The sequence below is a fragment of the Erythrolamprus reginae genome, chromosome 2 (assembly GCF_031021105.1).
Source record: "Erythrolamprus reginae isolate rEryReg1 chromosome 2, rEryReg1.hap1, whole genome shotgun sequence".
Lineage (NCBI taxonomy): Eukaryota > Metazoa > Chordata > Lepidosauria > Squamata > Dipsadidae > Erythrolamprus > Erythrolamprus reginae.
In genome coordinates, this window is record NC_091951.1 from 38,412,758 (window position 1) to 38,417,957 (window position 5,200).

Sequence of the window (5,200 nt, forward strand, 5' to 3'; positions counted from 1 at the left end):
CTATTCACAATCCTGTATTGATAGAGTGTAATATTCTAATTTTCTGATATTTCTAATGTTCTCCCTCCCTCCCTCCCTCCCTCCTTTCCTAGTGTCTTCCAAATAATCTGCTTGTATTGATTTTTTTTTTGTCTTCACTTAGGGGCAGATTTTGGATGTTTGGAATGTTTGGAATGTTTTGAGCAGTTGAATCCAAACCAAGCATGGAATGACGGTAAAAACAGACACCTTCCTGGAATGCTTTGTAAGCTTGGATGGGGCGGGGTCCTAAAAAATCCTAAAAATAGGGTCCTTTTCCCTCCCTTGTTTTGAGGAGAGAAGTTGGAGAATTTCTCTCTTTCCTTCCTTCCTTCCGTACTTCGTTCCTTCCTTCCATCATTCCTTCCTCCCTCCCTCCCTCCCTTCTTCCCTCCCTCCCTCTTTTCCCCTCCCTCCCTCTTCCCTCCTCTTCCTTCATTCCTTCCTTCCCTCCCTCCTCCTCTTCCTCCCTACCTCCCTCTTCCTCTCCCTCCCTCCTTCCTTCCTTGCTTCCTCTTCCTTCTTCTCTTCCTTCCTCCCTTCCTCCCTCCTCCTCTTCCTTTTTTCGATACTCCCTCCTTCCTCCACTTCCTCCCTCCCTCCTTCCTTCATTCCTCCCTCCTCCTCTTCTTCCTTCCCTCCCTCCTCTCCCTCCCTCCCCCTTCTTTCCTTCCTACCTTCCCTCCCTCCCTTCCTCCCTACCTCCCCTACCTCCCTCTCCCTCCCTCCCTCCTTCCTTCCTTCTTCTCTTCCTTCCTCCTCCTCTTCCTTTTCTCGATCCTCCCTCCTTCCTCCACTTCCTTCCTTCCTTCCTCCCCCCCTCCTCTCCCTCCCTCCTTCCTTCCTTGCTTCCTCTTCCTTCCTTCCTTCTTCTCTTCCTTCCTCCCTCCTCCTCTTCCTTTTCTCGATCCTCCCTCCTTCCTCCACTTCCTTCCTTCCTCCCTCCCTCCTCTCCCTCCCTCCTCTCCCTCCCTCCCCCTTCCTTCCTTCCCTCCCTCCCTCCCTCCCCCTTCCTTCCTTCCTTCCAAAGGTCTTCCTATTTATTTGATCTGCTTGTATAGATTTTTTTTTTGTCTTCACTTAGGGGCAGATTTTGGATGTTTTGAATGTTTTGAGCCGCGCAATCTAAATCAAGCAGGGACTGACGGTAAAAACAGACACCTTCCTGGAATGCTTTGTAAGCTTGGATGGGGTGGGGTCATAAAAAATCCTAAAAACAGGGTTCTTTTCCCTCCCTTGTTTTGAAAAGAGAAGTTGGATAATTTCTCTCTTTCCTTCCTTCCTTCCGTACTTCGTTCCTTCCTTCCATCATTCCTTCCTTCCCCCATCCCTCCCTTCTTCCCTCCCTCTTCCTTCATTCCTTCCTTCCCTCCCTCCTCCTCTTCCTCCCTACCTCCCTCTTCCTCTCCCTCCCTCTTCCTTTATTGCTTCCTCTTCCTTCTCTTCTTTCCTCCCTCCCTCCTCCTCTCTCCCTCCTTCCCTCCTTCCTTCATTCCTCCCTGAAGTAGACCCAGAGACAGGGTTTTGAGCAATCGGTACTTTTATTCAGCTCAGAGAACAAGTGACAGCTCAGCAAGGTAAAGTGACAATTCAGCGAGTACCGACTGACTCTGCCTGGAGAAACCGCTCCTTTTATATATTTGCGGTTCCCGCCAAAGCTAGAGCCGGCCGCGTCTGAGCCAATCAGGAGCGACTTCCTGCTTGGGCTCAGACAGCGCTGAAAGAGGAACAAACTATTTACAGAGTTACAAGGTAGCCATTACAGGATACAACACCCCTCCCCTCATAGTTGGACACATCCATCAAGAAAGCCATGTGACAAAGTCGTCCAATCGGTGGGGCCTCTGAGGAGCTCGCGCTGACCTGCGCAGTTCAATTTCTCCTTCGCCACTGACTGTGGAGGATGGCTCGCCGCTGTTCTCCCGGTGTGGCGGACTTGGCCTGGCGGGCCCAACGAAGGCTTCGGAGGACGAGGATGGTTCGGCGTCGCTGGATGGTTCCCCCTGGCCCGATAAGTCTCTTTGCGTGTCTCTTATTTCGGGCAATGTACAAAAGTCTGTTGAAGGGGGAGAGTCCATGTCAGCGGTTTGTGGCAATTGATTTTCTGTTCGCTTCCGAATGTGGTCTATGTGTCGTTTCCACAAACGACCATCCTCTAGTTTAACAACATAGGTCTTAGGTGCATTTTGCTTAACAATAATTCCCTTCATCCAGTTTACATTTCCATCAAAACTTTTTACATATACATTTTGTCCCAAATACATTTCTCTTTCAGGTTTTGTACACATTTGGTTATTATTAACACAGAACCTTGGGTTTAACCTGTCTAGTGGTGACCTCAACTTCCTTCCCATCAATAACTCTGCAGGGCTTACATGTGTGTGCGAGTTAGGGGTAATGTGTTGGGTGAGTAAGAATTGGTCCAAGTTCTGTTGCACATCCCCAGGGCCTGACCTGCGCAATGCCTCCTTTGCCACCCGTACGTAACGTTCTGCCAATCCGTTAGCCCAGGGCGAATAAGGCGAGATGAGGGCATGCCTGACCCCTAGGCCATCTAAGAACAATTCGAATTGCCTGGCTGTTAGCTGTGGCCCATTGTCAGACACTAAGAGATCTGGGCAACCATGGGATGCAAACAGTCTGCTCAATACTTTGATAGTGGCACTTGTGGTTATGTTGTTCATTGCTATTATTTCCAACCATTTGGAGAAGGCATCAACCACTATTAAAAAATACTGAGACCCCACTGGGCCAGCAAAATCAATGTGGATTCTAGACCAAGGACCCGCAGGCTGTTCCCACTCAGCCGGAGTTGTTTTGGGGGGACTGGGCCGTGACTCTTGGCACTGATCACACTTTGAAACCCAGCTTTCAATATCAGCATCCAGCCCTGGCCACCATAAATGCCCCCTTGCCAGGCTCTTCATCCTGACAATCCCAGGATGACCCACATGTAACAATTTGAGTACCTTTCCCCTTAGGCTTTTGGGGATGATCACTCTATCCCCCCACAGCAAACAACCTTTTACATATGATAACTCAAGTCTTTTGTTTTTAAAATCACACAATTCAGGTTTCACAACATCATTTTGCCATCCCTTTAGAACACAGTTCACCACTTGTTTAAGGATTTGATCTTGCTGCGTGTGTGCAGCTACCTCTTTTGCTGTGGTTAGTGGGTTTTCCTCGAGTTCTATCATTAACACATCTGTGGAAGGAACAGGGTCTTCCACTAAGTCTGTTATGGGGCATCTGCTGAGACCGTCTGCATGATTGATTTCCTTCCCCCCCTTGTGGGTGAGCTCATACTGATACCCTGAGAGGAAAAGAGCCCATCTGATTAGTCTTGGAGACATAAAGGTGGAGTGGGCTTGTTGGGGGCTAGCAGGCCTAGTAGGGGTTTGTGGTCAGTGACTAGCTCAAAGCTTCTTCCAAAAATGTAATTGTGAAACTTCTTTACCCCTGCCACTAATGCTAGAGCCTCCTTGTCTAACTGGCTATAATTCCTTTCTGTGCTGGTCATGGTTCTTGAAAAAAATGCTATTGGGGCCTCTGTCTTATTAGGTAGAACGTGAGCTAGAACTCCTCCTATGCCGTACGGCGAAGCGTCGCACGTGAGCCTAATGGGTAGTGAAGCACTATATTGGACTACTACACTTTTAGAAGTTAATAAATTTTTTATTTGAGAAAAAGCTTCACGTTCAGTTTTCCCCCATGTCCAGCGGGCTTCCTTCTGGAGTAAACGATGGAGAGGCTCTGCTACTGTTGCCTTCTGTTTTAAAAAAACGGAATAAAAATTAAGGAGGCCCAAAAATGCCTGCAACTCATTCTTATCTCGTGGCTCTGGGGCTTCTCTAATTGCTCTCAGCTTCTCTGTTGTGGGGTGGATACCTTCCTTATCTATTTTATATCCTAGGAATTCTATACTGTTGGTTCCCCAGACACATTTATCAGGCTTGATTCTTAAACCTTTGTCCTGTAACCTCTTAAGTACTTCCCTTATTCTTTTGTTTACTTGTTCCTGGTTTTCCCCTGCAATTAAGATGTCATCAAAGTATGGAATGGCCCCATTTACCCCTGACAATAGGCGTTCCATAATGCTCTGGAATATTCCTGGGGCTATGCTTACCCCAAACTGTAACCTCGTGCATTTGAAAGCCCCCCTGTGCGTTACAATTGTTTGAGCGTTTGCTGTTTGTTCATCGACCGGAAGTTGCTGGTAAGCTTGCGCCAGGTCGATCTTTGCGAACCTTTTCCCCTCCCCCAGGGAGTGTAGCAGTTGTTGCACAACCGGAATGGGGTAGGGGTGGTGTTGGAGTGCCTTGTTCAGGGTCGATTTGTAATCAGCGCAAACTCTTAAAGAGCCATCTGGCTTCAGAGGGGTAACTATGGGAGTTTCCCATGGCCCCTGTTCCACAGGGACCAAAATACCTTGGCTAATGAGTTTGTCCAGCTGTATGTCTAGTTTGGGGAGGAGCGGCAGGGGGACCCTGCGAGGTTTTAGTCTGATCGGTGGGACCTTGGGGTCAATAGAGAAAGATATAGGGGGCCCCTTATACAATCCCAGTGTGGGGCTGAACACTTCAGGGAACTCTTTCACAAAGTTAGGCATATCATAACAGTTTACATTACACACACCCGAAATCTCGATCCCCAGTGGTTCCATCCATGCTAAACCCAGAAGAGAGTGCTTGGCCCCTGTTACAATAAGCATGGGAAGGGTACATTTAACATTCTTGAAAGCGATAGGTACATTTGCTGTTCCCAAGACCGAGATTACTCCCCCCTGAAAGTCTCTAATCACCAAAGAGGTTTGATTTAGGTCAGCCTTAGATACATTAGGCATATACAGTTTAAATTTTTCCCAGGGCATGATGGTATATCTAGAGCCCGTATCCAGCTCCATTGAGCAAGGCTGGTTATTGAGTAACAGTGATATAACAATTTTAGCCCCTTTTTTGGTTGCCGTGTTATTCACGGAAAATTGAGTTACCTCTATAGTAGTCGCGGTTAGCGGTTGAGTAGTTCCTTTGACCCGCGTTGCGGAATGGTCTCCTTTCTCGCGCTTGGGGGGTCTGGTTTTGAGGTCGCTGGTATTGCGGTGTGGCAAATGTTTCCTCTGGCGCTGTTGCTCTGCATGCGATGGCGATGTGGCCTCTCCGGTTGCAACGGCGGCATGTAG